Source organism: Sander lucioperca, chromosome 11 (assembly GCF_008315115.2).
Source record: "Sander lucioperca isolate FBNREF2018 chromosome 11, SLUC_FBN_1.2, whole genome shotgun sequence".
Taxonomy (NCBI): domain Eukaryota; kingdom Metazoa; phylum Chordata; class Actinopteri; order Perciformes; family Percidae; genus Sander; species Sander lucioperca.
The window spans coordinates 15088840-15107412 of NC_050183.1; the positions used below are offsets into that span (position 1 = coordinate 15088840).

Genomic DNA, 18573 nt, shown 5'->3' on the forward strand with positions numbered 1-18573 from the left:
GGTGACTCTGGGGCTCACAGTCCCCTGGGAAGACCGGACGGAGGAGGCGACTGAGAGGAAACGAGCCAGATACTCTGAGCTGGGCGGCAATTGCAGAAGACAAGGGTGGAAGACATGAAACCTGCCTTTTGAAGTCGGCTGCAGAGGATTTGCTGGACAGACCCTCTGCAGGGTTTACCAACTCCTCAGCATCACAGGTACCCACAGAAGACAGGCCATCAAGCGCAGCGCGGAGGCAGCAGAAAAGGCATCAAGGTGGCTGTGGCTAAGGAGGAGCGTCCCGTGGGCTCGATGGTGTTTTAATTCCCCAACGTCGACTTCAAGGCAGCACTGCGACCGTCGACTTCAAGGTACCTAACCCTAACCCTAACAATTGCCTAATTCTAGTGACTTCCAGGCAGCGCTGCCTGGAAGACGACGTTGGGGGCTTAAAACACCAAACATCGTCCCATGGAGCAGTGCTCCTCAGACAAAAGCCGGGGTCGCCCAGATGAGGGTGTCTGATGTTTTGATGACTCAGGGAAACATCACTGATGATGTGTCTGAGTGCATTGTGAGATGTATCATAGAAATTATAAATATATATAAAATATGTACACGTATGCACTGGGCACGGCCTGAAAATGACCCGCATGCGCAAAAAAAGTAATACGTCACACATAGCACCCTGTTTCCTCTTTTGGGGCAACTAACCTCCCCTGAAATGATTATGCTTCTCAGTTAATCTTCACATTAATAATTAAACCACTTCATCTAAGTGCATTAGCAACACACATCATCTGCACATTACGCTTGTAAAAAAACACCTCTGCCTTTGTTTCCTCAGTGAGCTTCTCATTTTCCCAGCGTCAGTTAGAGTTAACTACATTGAATCATATAGTTTGTTGGAAGAAAATTGATTGGTTGCCCCAAAATCTGCTGATTTTAAGTACATTAAATGTGAATATGTGTTGGTTTTGTTATTAATGTGTTAATTAACTGAGGGTCTTTGGGTTTTGGGGCCGTTTGTCAGCAGTTGGAAATGTAAACTTGACCATTCAGAAATTGTGACTGACATTTTTCACTATTTACTGACACTCGATTACTCAATCGTTATAAGTTAGTTGCAGCCCTACCGTCTACAAATTTATTTTTCATAACACTTTTTTTTATAATTCCAGTCCAATAAAGAACACTGTGTCTGTTTGGTTCCCTTTGGTTCACTATTCATGTTTTTGGAGTTAAACTCAGTGATGCTTCTGACCAAATTGGACTTTGATTGTGATGTTAAAAAAATCGACTGGTTGAGTCATGTGGTTCACATTTTTGACATGTTAAAAAAACAGTTTAGGATAAATTCACCCATTTATTGTCTCTCTGTATACATCTGTTTATGTGTGTGTGTGTGTGTGTGTGTCTGTGTGTGTGTGTGTGAGTGTGTGTGTGAGTGTGTGTCTATGTCTGTGTTCTATGTCAGCTCATCTGTCAGCATGTTACAAGCTTCACTTTGGGAACATTAATGACAATGACGCACGGGTGACATTTCTCACTCTGACAACGACCAGATGCAAAAATAAATGAATGACAACTGTATGTGTGTGTGTGTGTGTGTGTGTGTGTCTCAGATCTCCTACTGAGAGGGATGACAGAGAGCTGTGGAAACAGAAGAGATAGCGATAGGAAGAGGAGGAGGGGTGAGGGTTAACAAAAAGAAAATTATGATATGGAGATCTGCCATTGACAACAGAGGAAAAAAGGGAAGAAACGATAAAGAAAGAAAAAGAGAGCGACATCTGCTCCGGCTCCCTTCAAACCAATGTGACACATGAGGGAGAAGGTCTGCCCGGCTGCCTGAATTTATTAAACTAATAGGATTCTCCTCGGTGGCGCCCAAGTGCTCCGCGCATGTTAAACAAACACTGTCAGCGCTGCTCAACTACAATCCACTCAGAGAATCCCAAGCTTTGGACTCTTTATCTAACATTATTCTAATGACTGTTGTCTCATAAGTAGTTCTGAAATGGGAGGGAACTGCTGCTATGCTGCTATGCTGCTATGTAACTTTGTAACTTTGTTTCAGAGAATTCTTGTTTCTTTTGTTCTTATCAATTCTTCTTCTTATCATCCTCTTTCTTATTCAAGTTTTGAGAAAACTGTGCTCTAGTTTATTGGCATTTTTTTTAAACCAATCATAATCATCTTGGGTGGCGCAAAGTGCCGGATGGAGCAACAGTGCCTCTGCAAAATAGCCTCTGAAGGAACTTGTTTTGGTGGAACGTGTGCGTTCAAAAGTAGTTTTAGTCGTGCAAAACAGAAAACTCAGATTGGACAGATAGTCTAGCTAGCTGTCTGGATTTACCCTGCAGAGATCTGAGGAGCAGTTAACCATAGTCCTCAGAAATCCACCGGAGGTTAGAACGCCAACACAAAGAAAGAGGAAGGTGATGGACATCCGGCTGAAAAGACATGCATCCGGCGGAGTTTCCTGCGGCACCGGAGCATTGGTGGAACGTCGTGAATAGACTGGGAGCGTGCCTATGTTACCACAGCCCTATGTTCCCACATTTCTAAGATTTTTTCCAAAATTAGGCCCTATGTTCCCACATTTCCTTTTTCATAAATTTGTATCAGATTTTATCGCCCTTTCTCCAAATTTGGTAGCCAATTACACCCAACCTATTATCCAGTAGCAATGGACTACAGATGGAATGTAACCCTAACCCTAACCCTAACCCTAACATAGGGCCTAATTTTCAGTGAAAAAGAAATTCTTAGAAATGTGGGAACATAGGGCTGTGGGACCATTAGGCTCTGGGAACATAGGGCTGACCCCAATAGACTAACGCTTTGGCTACATTGAACGCATAACGCATGCGGACCGTTTGCGGAGCAGACGTACCGCGGAATGTATCTTGTAACGCACACACGGCGTGGGATTGTGTGAGTCACAGGCGAGACAGAGAGCTTTTGCTTTGAGATTGTTGTTGTTTTCTTTAGTTTTTTGGAGCCAGCACAGCGCCGTGAAAACGCTAATCTACTGTCAGCTGTTATCAGAGGACGCAGGTGAGGGGAAACAAGAAGCTCATTCACAGTCATTAAGTCGTTTCCTGTATATCGATGCTCTCGTGTCCAGTGTCACCAGTTTCATTGATTATAGTGAAAGCGTATCGTTGGAACGTCCGCGCCGCTTACATTACATTACGTGTGCAATGTAGCCGGCCCGGAAAGTTAAGGCAACTCAAACTACGTGATTACACAGAGGAATAAAGTGTTAAAGGGATAGTTTGGATTTTTTAAAAGTCTGGTTGTATGAAGTATTTCTCCATAGTCAGTCATCAATGATGTCAATGGGTATTTTGGGTAAAATAAATAAATATGCCAGAAATGATTATGTACGATTGATATGAATATATGAGAAATAAATTGTATTTTGTTTGATAATTGGTAAGTAACGTTAAATATTTGGAAGAGCTTAAAATAAAGAAATGATCACAAAGGAAGTTTGTTCATTAAATAACAATGTTTTATGGAGAGGGGGTGGGATTAACCCTCATGTTGTTTTTAAAGTTTCTGTAACAGAAATTTGGATTTCTTTCAACCAAACAGATGTCGAACAATGGTACAAAAACGTTGAAAAAACTTTGAAAAGAGACAAAAACGTAAAACATAAACATCAAAATAAGTGACAAAAACATCAAAGATGTCATAAAAAGTGTTCATTTTCAATTTTGACCCGGAAGGACAACACAAGGGTTAAATAAGTATGTATGTATATTTCTTCCATGCGTTTCCTGGGAGACAGTATTTTATTTTTGCTTGAAAGTGAACTTCGCTCTCCGGCTTGAAAGCGCTCTGTTTTATGTTGACACCACACATTATTTTCCATTGGATATTGAAGTTCATAAATAAGTGTTTTGGCATGGCTGGCCAAGTGGCACTATATCCACGGTATTAAAAGCAGATTTCATTCTTGCATGTTTTTTGATGTCGTGCCTGATCAAAAAACATCCCAAATCGCACCCTGGGTGTAGATACAGAAAGACATGTAGTTGAGTAAAGAATAAAAAAAGAAAGCTCGAGACTTTTTCAAAATGAATTCCAAAAGCTTTGAATGCAACTTTGTTTCTTCTTTGAAAAATACAAGAAAAAACAAGTTGGTCTTTCTGTTGTGGGCTTCTATTAGTGTATAAATGTTGAGAGCATCTTGTAACACGGGGGAGTTAAGGCTTTGGTATGCTTCAAAGGAAGTGCTTGTCGGGAAGTATTACGGCCTTTGAAACACCCTCTCTGACTTTCCTGAGCATGAAAGTAGATCTTTCATTCTTCACACAACTACTCAAGTCTCTTTTCATGTGAACTATACGGAGTGCTACACTATGAATGTCTTTGAGGAGAGACAGTCAGAAAGCCGTTATCGCCATTTGTACAATTTATTGTGTTGCGACTACAAAGACGAAAGAAAAAGACAGAACTGGTGGTGGAGAAAGCAGCCAGGAGAAGGTGATGACAGCCGGCTTTTCAACCCGTTCTCAAGGGTTGACATTCAAAATAAGTAGAAAGTATTTCGCCTTTAGAAGAATGGTTGGATGACACGTTGTACAACCAAGTTTGTTTGAAGCATAATAAGGCCTTTAGTGACTGAACTCCCAGTGGTGGAATGTAACTAAGTACATTTACTCAAGTACTGTACTTAAATACAAATGTTGAGATACTTGTACTTTACTTGAGTCTTTTCATGCTACTTTCTACTTCGCTACACTTCAGAGAGAAATATTGTACTTTTTACTCCGCTACATTCATCTGACAGCTTTAGTTACTTTACAAATTAAGATTTTTGGACACAAAACAAATGTAGGTTACAAAATATGATGTTTTATTACAAATTAAACTATCTAACAATATATAGGTCTACAAGTACAGCTGAAATGATGAGCTAACTATACATTTAGTCGATTGACAGAACTGTTTGGATCGTCATTAGCATGGGCGTAACTTTGGGTTCAACGGGGGGGGGGGGGATCTCCACCTTTGAGCGTAATTGAAATTTTTAACGTCAAGCACTTCATTTTCTGCATTCTGGTGAATTTTCCTGCAACAATTTGTGCATTTTCTGCATCAAGTTATGGTGCAAATGTCTTTATTCATGTTATGTGTTATTAGGAAATTATATTAGGTTTTTGGGGTGGGTTGCACTGGCCAGTTTTGATTATGAACCCATCCCCCCCTGTAAATTACGCCTATGGTTTCCACTTTCTAAAATGTGATTTTTCTGCATTGAGTACTTTTACTTTAAATACTTTAAGTACATTTTCCTGATGACACTGACACAGCAACGCCATATACTTCGACGGAGACCAGTGAAGTCACTTTTCCGGTGATGGCTGAGCGTTACTGCGCAGCCACAAACTGAGCTTGAAGACGTAGATGTGACGTGAGCAACCTGTCTGAAAGTTGTAAGTCTTCTGGTAGCTGAATGAATGGGAGTCAATGGAATGCTAGCAGAAGGTGATGGCTTGTTAGCCTTGAAATTTCCCCATAGGAGGTATGCTTTCCGGGTGCTTGCTTACCCCCTTGGGTATTTATTAGTACTTCCTTCACCACAATCCACCAACAATCCTTTTTAGAAGCACTACTTAAATTCTGAAGGCGACTCCAAAACACGTGACTAAACTATATCAGATAAGTTTGGTGGGACACAATTCCTGAGACGCGACACTGATTTGATGAAGCCCGATGACGCCCGTCCCGCTGCTGACTCCTCCCGCTCCAACTGTATCCAGTCACAGCCATTTTCCTGCCCGTTCCGTCTCGGATTTTATCATCATCACTGGCTAATTAATTGTCAACAGCGTACAAAAGCAACATGCAAATGAAACTAAACGGCCCATTGTGGTGTTGCGGGGATAATTAACGACGAGGAAGGAGAGGAAGAAGACGAGGTGATATTAGAGAACAATGGAAATGTTCCCTAACAGTACACTACACAACACCAGGCGAGAGAGGAGAGAGAACAAAAGCAATAATATGTAGAGAACGAAGTGAGGCGATGGCCTGGTGGGATCGGGGTTAGGGAGGGGGACTGGCGAATTGGCTAAGAAGACGTGAATGAGGAAAAATGGTGAGGGCTCGAGCATAAATAATTAAGAGTGTGACAGACACACACACACACACACACACACACACGCACACACAGAGTGGTTAAGCCATGTCACAGATAAAAGACAATGCACCCCCTTTCCCTTCCTCCTCATATTGCTATAACTATATTGGGCTTATCGCCTGGACACAGGGCACTATTCACTACCACAATATCATCATTATTTACACCCAGATGGAGAGGGCCTATTGTTAGTGGACCCATATGTGTGTGTGTGTGTGTGTGTGTGTGTTTTGTAGATAGAGGGGGGGGTGAGCGAATGGTGGGAGGGTTCGGGGATGTATGGCGAGGCCACAGATTTATGTGCGCCCGTGTCTTGACCTCGTGCCCCCCGTCGTCCATGGGAAGCCTCCTCAGGTCTCTGTGAGGGGGGTGTCTGCAGGGGCGGGTGTCTGCAGGGGCGGGCGCCACCGCTAACAATGGGGCCGGACAGTGAGACAGAGAGAGGTCTGGAGATCACATATGGAGGCTCGGGGCGGGGGTATGAGGTGAGGTTTAAGGTTGGGGTGCAGGGCAGGCAGGCAGAGAGAGTCCCTGTTCAAAGTAATTGAAGGATCAGCGTTTGGCGTTTTCAATTAGTGTTCTGACCCCAGTGTTACAGTCTGCTCCGGGTTCTTAGACATAAGAACCTTCTGATAGTAAAGTCTGGTTGCAATTAGGGCCAGTCTGAGGCAGGTGTGAGTCATCCCACCAGGCTGTTCTCATGGCCCATTAATACATATAGCTATGAAAAGTAATGCACTGTAATTCATATGTATTCCGGTAATCATTACCATATGAATCACATTGACTGCTGCTGTATAAAAGTGTGGAGATCCACGTAGTGAGGAGTGTACCGGAAGAAGTTAAGGGGAAAAAAACAACAAGACTTTCACCCAGTAAACAGGTGTTTGTGTCCCCGGAGTACTAATTAAGGGGGCCGGTGTTTTAAAGGTGAACAATATACGATTATGATATACGATATACGATTATGCTTTTCCTTATTTTGGTCATATCGATAATGTTATGTCAGATCTTCAAATAATGAAGTTCCTGACACAACTTTGCGAGCAAATAAGCAAAGTTCTTGTAATTTAACATTTTGAGAACTTTGGCTTCTTTTGTCTAATAAAAAGAACAGAAAAACACAAGTAAATTCATTTTCATCGTACGTATAGTATATTATCAGTATGGTGGAGTAAGACATCAAAAAAACCCGAAATATATATCTATATGATTTCCCACACAGGGGATATTAAAATGTCCAATAGATTCAAGTAGAAACGCAACAATCAAATATCTTCAGTGTGACTGAAGGAGAAGAAAAAGTCGCTGCATTCAAATCTCACCCTGCAGCTATGCTCTTATGCTTCGAGTGGCTCAATGATTAATGGATAACAAAGGCCCCTGGAGGACCCTGCCAATCAAATGTGGGAGCCCCTTATCTGCCTGAGCACAAATCAAGTCCACATGTGCAAAATAAATGTTGGAGAGAGAGCGAAGGGGTTATCAGGCAGATCTGAGACGATCTGAGGACTCTGGGAAAATCCCTCAACTGTCTCCTGATGGCACCTTGCTTTATCAAGTCCTCTCACATACAGTATGTACAGAGACTAATACACACATGCAAAAAACACACTATGTGTCTTACTGGGTTTAAAATCCAAACATCAGAGATTTCATCAGTTTGTCTTTACTTTAGCTTAAGTTATTCATTATATGTGAAAATGCCATGTGCTCACAGTGGCGTTTTCTGGGGCGGATTTCTGTGCACACTGAAATGCATAAATCCACCCTATTTGATCCCTATGATATCATGACTTTATCATGTTTAAAAAGCTTAACTTCGAACAGAAACTGTTGAATGAATCAATTCATTGTCAACCGCCAACTATTGTGATAGTCGAAGTCTTTTTTTAAGAAGAAAAAAGGTAAAACTTCTCTGATTGCAGCTTGTTAAATCTGAATATGTTAGTTTCTTCTCTCCTCTGTGACAGTAAACTGAATATCTTTGAGTTGTGGACAAAACAAGACATTTGAGGACGTCGTCCAGGGACTTTGGGAAACATTGATCCACATTTGAGGGTCACCATTTTATGACATTTTATAGACCAAACAAATGGATTAATCGAAACAAAATCATCAATGCCAATAATAATTGCAGCCCTAAACTGGTTACAATCTTAGATTCACTAGAGCAATGATGGGAAGATTTTCTTTCGATCGTTGCTGGATAGATGACTTCTGCGAACCGTGTGTTTACATTCCTTCACTTTGTGGCTATCGCGGTGAACAGAGGGTTTGCAGCATCTTTGCAAGATGTGTGTTAGACTCTTCTTTCTTTTTCCGGTGGATTTGTGAGGACTATGGTTAACTGCTCCTCAGATCTCTGCAGGGTAAATCCAGACAGCTAGTTAGACTATCTGTCCAATCTGAGTTTTCTGTTGCACGACTAAAACAACCTTTGAACGTACACATGTTCCACCAAAACAAGTTCCTTCCCGAGGCTATTTTGCAGAGGCACCGTGGCTCCGTCCGGCGATTAGCGCCGCCCAAGACGATTCTAGTTCTACGAGTCTAAAGAAGCCGTATCTAAGTCTGTACAGTCCTCCTTGTCTGCTGAATGTTTACGCGTCTGTGTGCCTCCCTGTGAGCAGTGGCCATGGCTGCTCTGATGGACAACTCCATTCAGACCGCAACAGCCTCTGTTATTTCCCCCCATGTCTGTCTATCTCTCTCCCTCTCTCATTGTCTCTCTCTCCTACCCTGAGACCCGAGGTCAATAATGTAAATCTGAACACTTTACTCTGCACGCGAGCAAACACGTTTAGAGCGCTCTGTGGGCTGCAGTTGCTTGTTGTGTTGAGCGTTGCAATTCGATTACACAGATTAGAGTTACACAATCCCTGCCCTCAATAACAAATGCAATTTTGATTTGGGAGCACGAAGGGGAAATGGAAAGAAGAGGAGGAATGTGAAAGAAAACGCTCTGCAGAGGAGAGCCTGCCTGGAGGAGGGAGACAAACTCAGTCTGGAATCATTTATGTTTATCCATGAATGAGAGGATGAAGGGATGGAGGAATGAAGGTAGATACACTAAAAAAAGAGTCCTGAAGTGTAAGGCTCCATATGTTGACAGCTTTGTCTGATGTTGATTACATTTTTTTGCTCCAGTGATTACCGACATATTTGGCTCGTGATGCCTTGCCACAGGTTTTGGGCAGAGTATGGACTTTTGTAACCTGACACGCCAGATGGTTTGTTAACACAGAACCATCCGAGAAGCCGTCATTGGAAACTGTTTGGGAAAGGGCAGGCACTTCAAATATCTGGCAGGTGATTAGATGAACCATCTGTCCATCATGTCGCGGCCGTCACACTAGGGCTGGACGATTAATCGAAAATGTATCGACATCGAAATTCTGAAGCTGTTATCGACATATTTTTCCCATGACGAGAATTTCGATAATTTATTCCTCTTGATAGGCCTACTTTCTCCTTAAAGACATTCTACTAGGTGTGTAGTCACGTGACCTCTCCCGGACCACTCAGCCGCATGGAAAGCATAATGGAGGATAACTCAAACACTGAGTCCGAGTCAACTGAGCAACTTGTACCCAAAAAAAAATGCAGTGTCCGTCGTCTGGAAACTGGCTTCAGAAAAGACGATTTAGAACAACGTGGTTAATTATCGTCATCGAGGTAGAATGTGCAAAAATACATCTTGAAGCCTGACAAGATGTATTTTTGTGGAATACATCGCAAAGCCTTGCAATGTAAGGATTTTGGAGTAGTTCAACCAAAATTTCAAGTTGTTTAATTTCAAGGATCTTTAGGGGCCACACAAGTAAAATGATCCAGTATGTAATGACAAAAAAAGACAAACAAATTCTACACAAAACATTATTTTGTGTCCACAGATAGAAGTTGGACAGGACTGTGTGTACGACTGATTTAGTGAGACACAAATAAGACACAAGTGCTAATAAACTGCATGTTAATACAGCTTTCACTGCTGTTGTTGCACGGGCAGTCATGTTGGATTTTGAGCTTGCTGTACTGTGAGGCTGTCCAAATTCTGAGTTCGGAAATATGAGGTCATGGGGCGTGTTTCCGACTTTGACCTCCAAAAATCCGACTTCCGAGTACAAATGGAATGCACTACAAACTAAACTTGTTTTTTCCCCATGTTTTTGAAGCTATTTCCAACATTTTTGTCACTCTTTTCAAACTTCTTTCATCATTTTGTTTCTCCAAATGCTATGAAATTGAATAAAACACCCAAATTCAATGAAAGTACTGAGCTGATCTTTTATTTTATTTGTGAAGAGTAATGGTTGTATGGAACCATCCACGTTATTTTTTTTGGATAATTTGGTTGAAAGAAACCCAAATTTCTGATACAGAAACATTTTGAATATGGGTCAAATTTGACCCGAAGACAACAGAAGGGTTAATAAACACTACATAGGGAATAGTGAGGGAGTGAATGAGGGAACGGTTTTGAATACAGCTACAGACAGACACACTGACAGAGTTAATGTTCCCCCTCAGGACCCCCAGCAGGCAGTTCGGGGGGCTTAAAGCTGACCGCCTCACTGCCTGATTGTCCATTTTATAGGCCTATTGATTCCCTATCAGCTCCCTGCATCAATACACCTCAGCTCATCGCTCCCTCCGTAACATGCATGGAGGTCATGATAAAAGATCTAATGGATGGAAATCCTATTAGAAGAAGAAAAGGGATGGAGGAAGGCACAGACTGAGCCCGAGTTGGAGGAAGGTCTGGGTTGTCTTTCTATTGTTTGCAGTCAAGCTACTCTATACAAACAGAAAGGGTCAAAAGCCCCATTTTAGGGTAAATAATGCCCAGTTTAGAGGATGCTAGCCTGATCCAAAAGATCACAGGTCTAAAATGAACAGTGGAAGTGGGGTAAGTGAAGGAAAGCAATGTGCAGCAGAGCTGGGATTAAATACATTTTCTTTAAGAGGAATGAAAATGTTCTGCATTTAAATAGAGCTTTAAAAAATGAAGGGATTATTGTTGCTCTGTACTTGTGAGCATGTGCAATGACAATAAAGTTGAATCTAATCTAATCTAATTATTCCATACGTACAGGGATATAAAAGTCCCGCTCATTTTCATTGTCTCAAGGTGATGGACCAGGGGCGATTCTAGGATCAGACCTTTAGGGCCCCTAATGAGAATGTGACACAGATACAGTGTATCCGTGTCACACTAAATCATAATAAGCTGCTAAATCAGCAATTTCACTGAATAACAATGAATATATGTATTTATTATTATAACAGAGGATAAATGCAAAACATTGAACATATGAAAAAAACTATGAAAGTCCCTTTATGGACTACCAGAATCCAATGAAATGATAATGAGGTGTAAACAATAAATAAATAAAAAACGAAATACAACTTTCCTTGACTGGGTTCAGCCCAGTCTCATGGCAGTTCGTGAAATGGTGACGTTATTTAATCTATTGATTCGTGTACAGGGACATGTTTTTCTGTGTCTTATCATGTTGGTGAGCACAAATTTTAAACTAATGTATTTGAATGGAAGGCATATTACGAGATAACAGCACGATTATGGTAGCGATTAGTATTGAAAAGCCGAAAATACGCATAAGGAGGTAGGTTGGGGTGGTGGATGGGTCAAAAAACACAGGACTTTCACCCCGGAGACCGGGGATCGTGTCCCGTGTGTGTGTACACGAATCAATAGATCAAAATAACGTCACCATTTCACAAACTGCCGTGAGACCGTGTTGCTGGGTTACAGGTGCAAAGCATCGGCGACAGACACACAGGATATTAAACCTGTTTCAAGCCCTTTGAACCTGGAATTGTTTGTCCTCTCCTGTCACTAACAGACAAGTTCGCAAACTCTAACTTGAAGCACTAAAGTTGATTTTATTTAAAAAGAGGAGAAGGCAGAGAGAAAGAAAAAGACGTAGAGTAGGAGTCGCATCGGTGTGAGACCGGCGTGTGACAAGTAGTTGGAAGTTGGTCTTGATGCACGTTTTTGATCTGAACTGGGCTTTATGCACACAGACACAACATTGGCGCACACACACACACACACACACACACACACACACACACACACACACACACACACACACACACACACACACACACACACACACACAGAGAGAGAGAGAGACTTCCATGGGCATTATCATTAGGAGGAGTCCTTGCTTGCTAGTTTGGGACTGATGTCTGAGTTAAGGGTCCATCAATCTAAAAAACCCCAGCCCGGTTCCACCTCTCTCTCTCTCTCTCTCTCTCTCTCTCTCTCTCTCTCTCTCCACACACACAGAAGATTCATGTCTTCCAGAGCAGATGGCTCCCCTGTGGCTAACACTGCGCTAGTTAGCACTGTGGCTAATCCCTTAGCCGAGGCCGTGCGGTGTCGCTGCCTTCGCTTACAGTTACAGGTTACAGTTCAACCTCATCATCGCGGCAAACGCACACTCGCTAATCATATGTATCATCATATGTCTTTTTTCTTTCATTTCATCCACTCGTCTCTTTCTGTCTGTCCGTCTGTGTCTGAGCTAGGCTTTAGTTAGCATTGCAGCAGGGGTCAAAGGTCAACAACACCAACCGAGGAGGCTGCCACACATTTGGAAGATAAGCTCAATCATTACGTTCTCCTTTTATTCTTTTTCTTTAACATTTCCTTATGTTTTGTATCCTTCCCTCTCAGTGTTACTTTGCTTTTCTCCTGTCCTCTTCTTTTCTCCTTTTCTCCTCTTGTCTTTCCCTTTCTTTCCTTTGCAATTTTTTGTTTCCTTTGTTTCTCTTTCCTCTCCTATATTTCCTTCTCTTCTTTGTCCCTTATTCCCTTCTCCTTTCCTATATTTTTGCTTCCTTTCTTCCCTCTGCATTTCCTTTCCTTCCCCTCAGTTCAGTATTTTGTCCTTATTTCCTTCCCTTCTACTTTTCCTTGCCTTACCTTTCACATCTTCACATCCTTTTCTTTCCTGTTCATTTTTCTAATCTCCTTTACTACCTTTTTGTTTCCTTCTCTACTTGTCTTATTTCTCTTTTCATTTCCTTTCTTATCTCTTCCTCCTCTCTCTTCATTTTTCTTTATTTTCCTTTCCTTTGTCCTTCTCTCCTACCCTATCCTTCTATTTCCTCCAATTTCTCTCCATATTTTATTTCCTTCTCACATCTTTTCTTACACTTGCTTCCTTTCCTGCCTTTTCTTCTTCTTAACTTTCCTATCCTGTTGTTTCCTCTCCTCCCCTCCTCCACTCCTCTATTTACTGTCCTTTACTTTCTCCGCATTTGTAGCTGAGGCCCAACTAACAGCATCATTACCTCCACGGGGTTAAAGTTCAACATCATTGTCACACTCTTCTGTACACGCTGTGCATTTGTCTTTAGTCTATTAGTTTCCTCTTCTCTCATATCTTTTTTTAAATCTCCTCCTCCTCTGCTGCTGCTGCCCTTCCTTCCTTCCTTCCCTCTACAGCTAATTTGCTGCATCTATATCCGAGCATCATTACTTCTGCTCAGGGTCAATGCTGAACGATCATTAACTGCAGCCTCTTCATCCAGATCACTCATCTCCAGCGCGATGCTATCTATCTGTCTGTCTGTCTAGGTGACTGCCACGACCCTTTACTTGCCTCTCTATTTTCAGGACATCTTCTTTCCTTCTTCTCCCCTCCATCCTGTTTCCTCCCCATTTTTCTCTTTGTGGGTTAACCCCTTGCTGACCGGGGACCGAGTGTGTTGAGTCAGACAACGGAGCTCAGATTAAACAAAGGCCAGACGGCATTCCGCGGACAGCTGAACTAAGCCCTATTAGAGAGAGTCATTACCCCGTCTGTCTCATCCTGCACGTACACACACACACACACACACACACACACAGACTAAATTATCTGTAAAATAAAAAGAAGAAAAAAAAAAGCTCAATGAGTCCAAACTTGTCCAGACTCCAACTATTGGTTCGTGCGGACACGGGAGAAAGGAGATATATTTACATTTTTTAAAAGTAAACTTGAACAAGACGAGAAAGGAAGGAATAAGCGAGGAAGGAAGCAAGGTCGAAAGGAAGGTTTGATGGAAGGGAGGAAAGGAGAGAAGGAAGGAAAGGAAGGATGATAGCCTGACTGAACAACACATTCTCACTCCCATCGCGTCAAAAAAAGCGACGCTCGGTCAGGTGCCCTCGGCGTTTACTGCTGACGCAAAAAGTCTACTTCAGCGTCTTATTTAGAGGCGCTTGACCCTTGGCGTCACTTTTTGACACTCTGGGTCGGGACGTACATTTAACTGACATTGGGGACAAGAACGGGACAGTTAGGTTTAGGAAAAGATCGTGGGTGAGGTAGTCTATATACATGACGTTCCACTTCCGGGATAGCTCCGGTGTCGCCGGAAATTCCGCTGAATGTCTCTCATTTAGGACGAAATTTCCATTACCTTCCTCTTTTTTTTATGTTGGCGTTCTAACCTCCGGTGGATTTGTGAGGACTATGGTTAACTGCTCCTCAGATCTCTGCAGGGTAAATCCAGACAGCTAGCTAGACTATCTGTCCAATCTGAGTTTTCTGTTGCACGACTAACTGCTAACTAACTACTGGTGTAGTCTACGTGATAGGCAGGTATACGCAGTATACCCACTAAGAAAGCTCCAGGATTTCCATATACCCACTTAAAAATGCCCAATGACACGCAACAACATACTTTCCATTATATATTTGATATATTTTGAATTGTCATCTGTGTTTTTCTTCTTCACATAGGCTATATTTCCACCGTAAATTGGTGCATAAAAGTGTATCCAAATACAGAAAATGAAGTTGTTGATGCTCAAAACTTCCCTGGGGAGGACACCCAAGACCCCCCCACTATGATATGCCCCCCCTCCCCCAAAGGCAGATTCTGGCCAATATGAATATACAGTTCAGTATACCCACTACAATACATTAGACTACACCACTGGTCTTTGATACTACCCGCTACCGTCAATCTTAATACGCTGAGAGACACTGACCAAACGTCAGTATTTTACGAGTTGGGAGTGAGATCCCCCCCCACACACACACACACACCTGAAACAGGCAACCAAAACGTTGAAATGAATTGTCCAAAAAAACCTTGAAAAAAGAATTGTCAAATCTTGTTTGTTTTTTTTAAAAGGCGACAAAAACCTTTAAAAAAAGCGGCAGAAATATTTAAAACGTGACAAAGCAACAAAAACATTGTTAAAAAAAAACATGTTTTATTATGTTTTTATATGGTGGGGATGTATTCCCCCCATCCCCCTGCAGATTACGCCTATGAAATGCACACACACACACACACACACACACACACACACACACACACACACACACACACACACACACACACACACACACACACACAGACAGTCACAAGCTGCTGGTTAGGGTGCTGGAGATGAGAGAATGGGTCGATGAGTTGTGATGAAAAACCATCAATAAACTTTAATCCTGTAAGAGCCGAGCCTGCTCAGCTTCTGCACCCCCGTCACTCACACATTCTGCCTTTATGCATCACAGCAATTACTGCATTATTCTGCCTTCATCATGTTAATGTAAAACTGGTCTGTCTGGTTCCTCCGTCCGCTGTTAGGTGGCCGCCCTGGCAAAGCACAGCCAAAGGTATGATTGTGGTTTGACGAGGATCAAAATGTATTTACTTTTTGTTAGAGGGTGTTGCCAGGTTACGTTACAGGAGAATGGATCAGCATTTGACCGGAGCGGCAAACCAAACAGAGCGCTCAGTGGATATTTTCCAGACTTCTTCAGACACCTCGGAGAGAAGCTGATCTCGTCAAATTCAGACCTTTTAACTTTTCCCTTATTATTTTTGGCTGATGGCATTGAAAACGTTCTTCGATGCAGATACAGAAGATGAAAAAGGTCTGCATATTTTCAAGTACTAAAATAATAACTTTTTAGCAATTAAACATGATAATTAAGGTCACCAAACCTTTCTGAAGTAGCCATTTTGGCCTCTTTTTATTCCCAAAGATGTTTTTGTGCCTAAAAGTCCAGGTTAAGCAAAACTAAATGTGTTCTGAGTCTGTCAAACCACAGAAAGTTGTGTTATTAACCACCCAGCTGAATCTTAATGATTAAAAAAAGTGGCCAAGTAGGTCTATTAAATATTAGGTTTCAGAATCGTGGAAAAATAACATCATAATAATAAGATTCTCTGCCCTGAGACGCTTGTCCGCTGAAAGGCACTGAACCGAAAAATGAGCTGCTGCATCGAAAGACTATAGTTGCAGCTGTGATACATGTAATAAAAAAGTAACATACACTTTACTACATATTCTACATACAGCATGTACTATGTCAATGAGAATATACTACATCAACACATTCTAATGAACAGTCCGTATGATATGGTACGAAAATGTATGCACACCAAAACCTACGATATTGTACGAAACAAGGAGGCCGCCGGCTGGTCAAGTGACGCTGAGTGGCAGTTGCTAGTTGTTTAAGCCGCTACAGACCTCCGTCATAGCTCGGCCGCACAGTTTAGCTGCTACAGAGCTCTGCAATGCTGGCTACGGTCCTCCGCATGGTGCTCCACATGGTGCTCCGCTGATAGGGTTGGGTACCGTAGGAATCGGATCGGATTAGAACGCAAATTTCGGTTCCTCATTTCGGTTCCACTTAATGTGTCAACTGAAATATTTTCACTCGCTCAAAAATGAACGTAAAAATATCACACTTTCTCTGTAGTCTACCGTTAGCCAGCTACCGTACATGTAGGCTACTTTTAAAATGCCATATTTTCCCTCTGGGCTCACCAAAACGCATGTAAAAGCATATTAACCATTCACTTTTCAGATTTTCAAGAATCGGTTTTGGAATCGGAATCGTAAAAATCCAAACCATACCCAACCCTAGCTCCGCATGGTGCCCCGTTGTATCAACGGTAGTCGGTGGATCAGTTACCCAAGATTAGGTGACTGTGAGCCGGGTATAGAGTACGGTGAGCTGCCCTGTTATTTTGGAGGACATTACGGTTAAGGCGAGAAAACAAAACAACTCGTTAAGTTTAGGAAAAAGATCATGGTTTGGATTAAAACACTCAAAGGGAACACGCTTTTCCTTGGTAAAAGTCTTTTGTTTTCCCCGAGAAGCGAACTCCAGTGTTTCAACATCCGCCCCGACCTCCTCACTATGTGGCCAGCCGCATTCTTCTACAGAGGCAGTCAATGTGGGGCATACAGCAACAACAAAAAAGTGGAATGCTTATGAATTACAGTGCTTAACTTTTCCTAGCTTTTTGAATGAAAGGTTCATGAGGATAGGCTGACTACATATACTAAAAAAGTGCAAGTAAAACTACTTTGAAATTGTTGTCCGAATCTTTGGGAGCGTGCCTATGTTCTCACAGCCCTATGTTCCCACAGCCCTATGTTCCCACAGCCCTATGTTCCCACAGCCCTATGTTCTCACAGCCCTATGTTCCCACAGCCCTATGTTCCCACAGCTCTATGTTCCCACATTTCTAAGATTTATTTTCAAAATTAGACACTATGTTCCCACAGTTCCCACATTTTAAAGATTTTTTTCCAAAATTAGGCCCTATGTTCCCACATTTCCTTTTTCATAAATTAAATCAGATTTTATCCCCCTAACCCTAACCCCTAACCCTAAAAAATGTTGTGAGAGGATAGGGCTTAAATTGAAGGGAAATGTAGGAACACAAGACCTAATTTTGAAAATGTCCTAGAAATGTGGGAACATAGGGCCTAATTTTAAGAAAAATCTTAGAAATGTGGGAACATAGGGCTGTGGGAACATAGGGCCTAATTTTCAGTGAAAAAAAAATTCTTAGAAATGTGAGAACATAGGGCTGTGGGACCATAGGGCTGTGGGACCATTGGGCTGTGGGACCATTGGGCTGTGGAACCATTGGGCTGTGGGACCATAGGGCTGTGGGACCATAGGGCTGTGGGAACATAGGGCTGTGGGACCATAGGGCTGTGGGACCATAGGGCTGTGGGACCATTGGGCTGTGGGACCATAGGGCTGTGGGACCATAGGGCTGTGGGACCATTAGGCTGTGGAACCATTAGGCTGACCCCGAAGTGCAAACACTAGTTAAACTACACCTACAACATCAAGTTCCAGACATTTTCCCTTTTGATGTCACATCCACTCTATTTCATCTGCAGACAAGCATACATGCAGATGCTTTTTCTTGGAGTAAACACAGACTCGCTCTCTCAAAGCCGTGTGTCGTGTCCCGACATTAACTTCTTAGAAATAAACCCAGCAGCACTTTCATCATGGGCTGATCTGCAGCAGCGAGCGCCACTGACCCGCAGAATTAAGACGTATAGAGAACACACTTCCTGCTTCATCACGGTAATCTGCTTTGCTACAGATGGCTGCCATTAAAGCCCAGCATCTTTGTCATGGGAG

General features: G+C 42.3%; 1 protein-coding gene across 2 annotated transcripts in view; it reads right to left on the reverse strand.

Moving 5' to 3' along the window:
• Positions 1-18573, reverse strand: part of pik3r3b (phosphoinositide-3-kinase, regulatory subunit 3b (gamma)) — a 287621-nt gene that overhangs the window by 52787 nt on the left and 216261 nt on the right. The gene's annotated exons all lie outside the window — the stretch shown is intronic.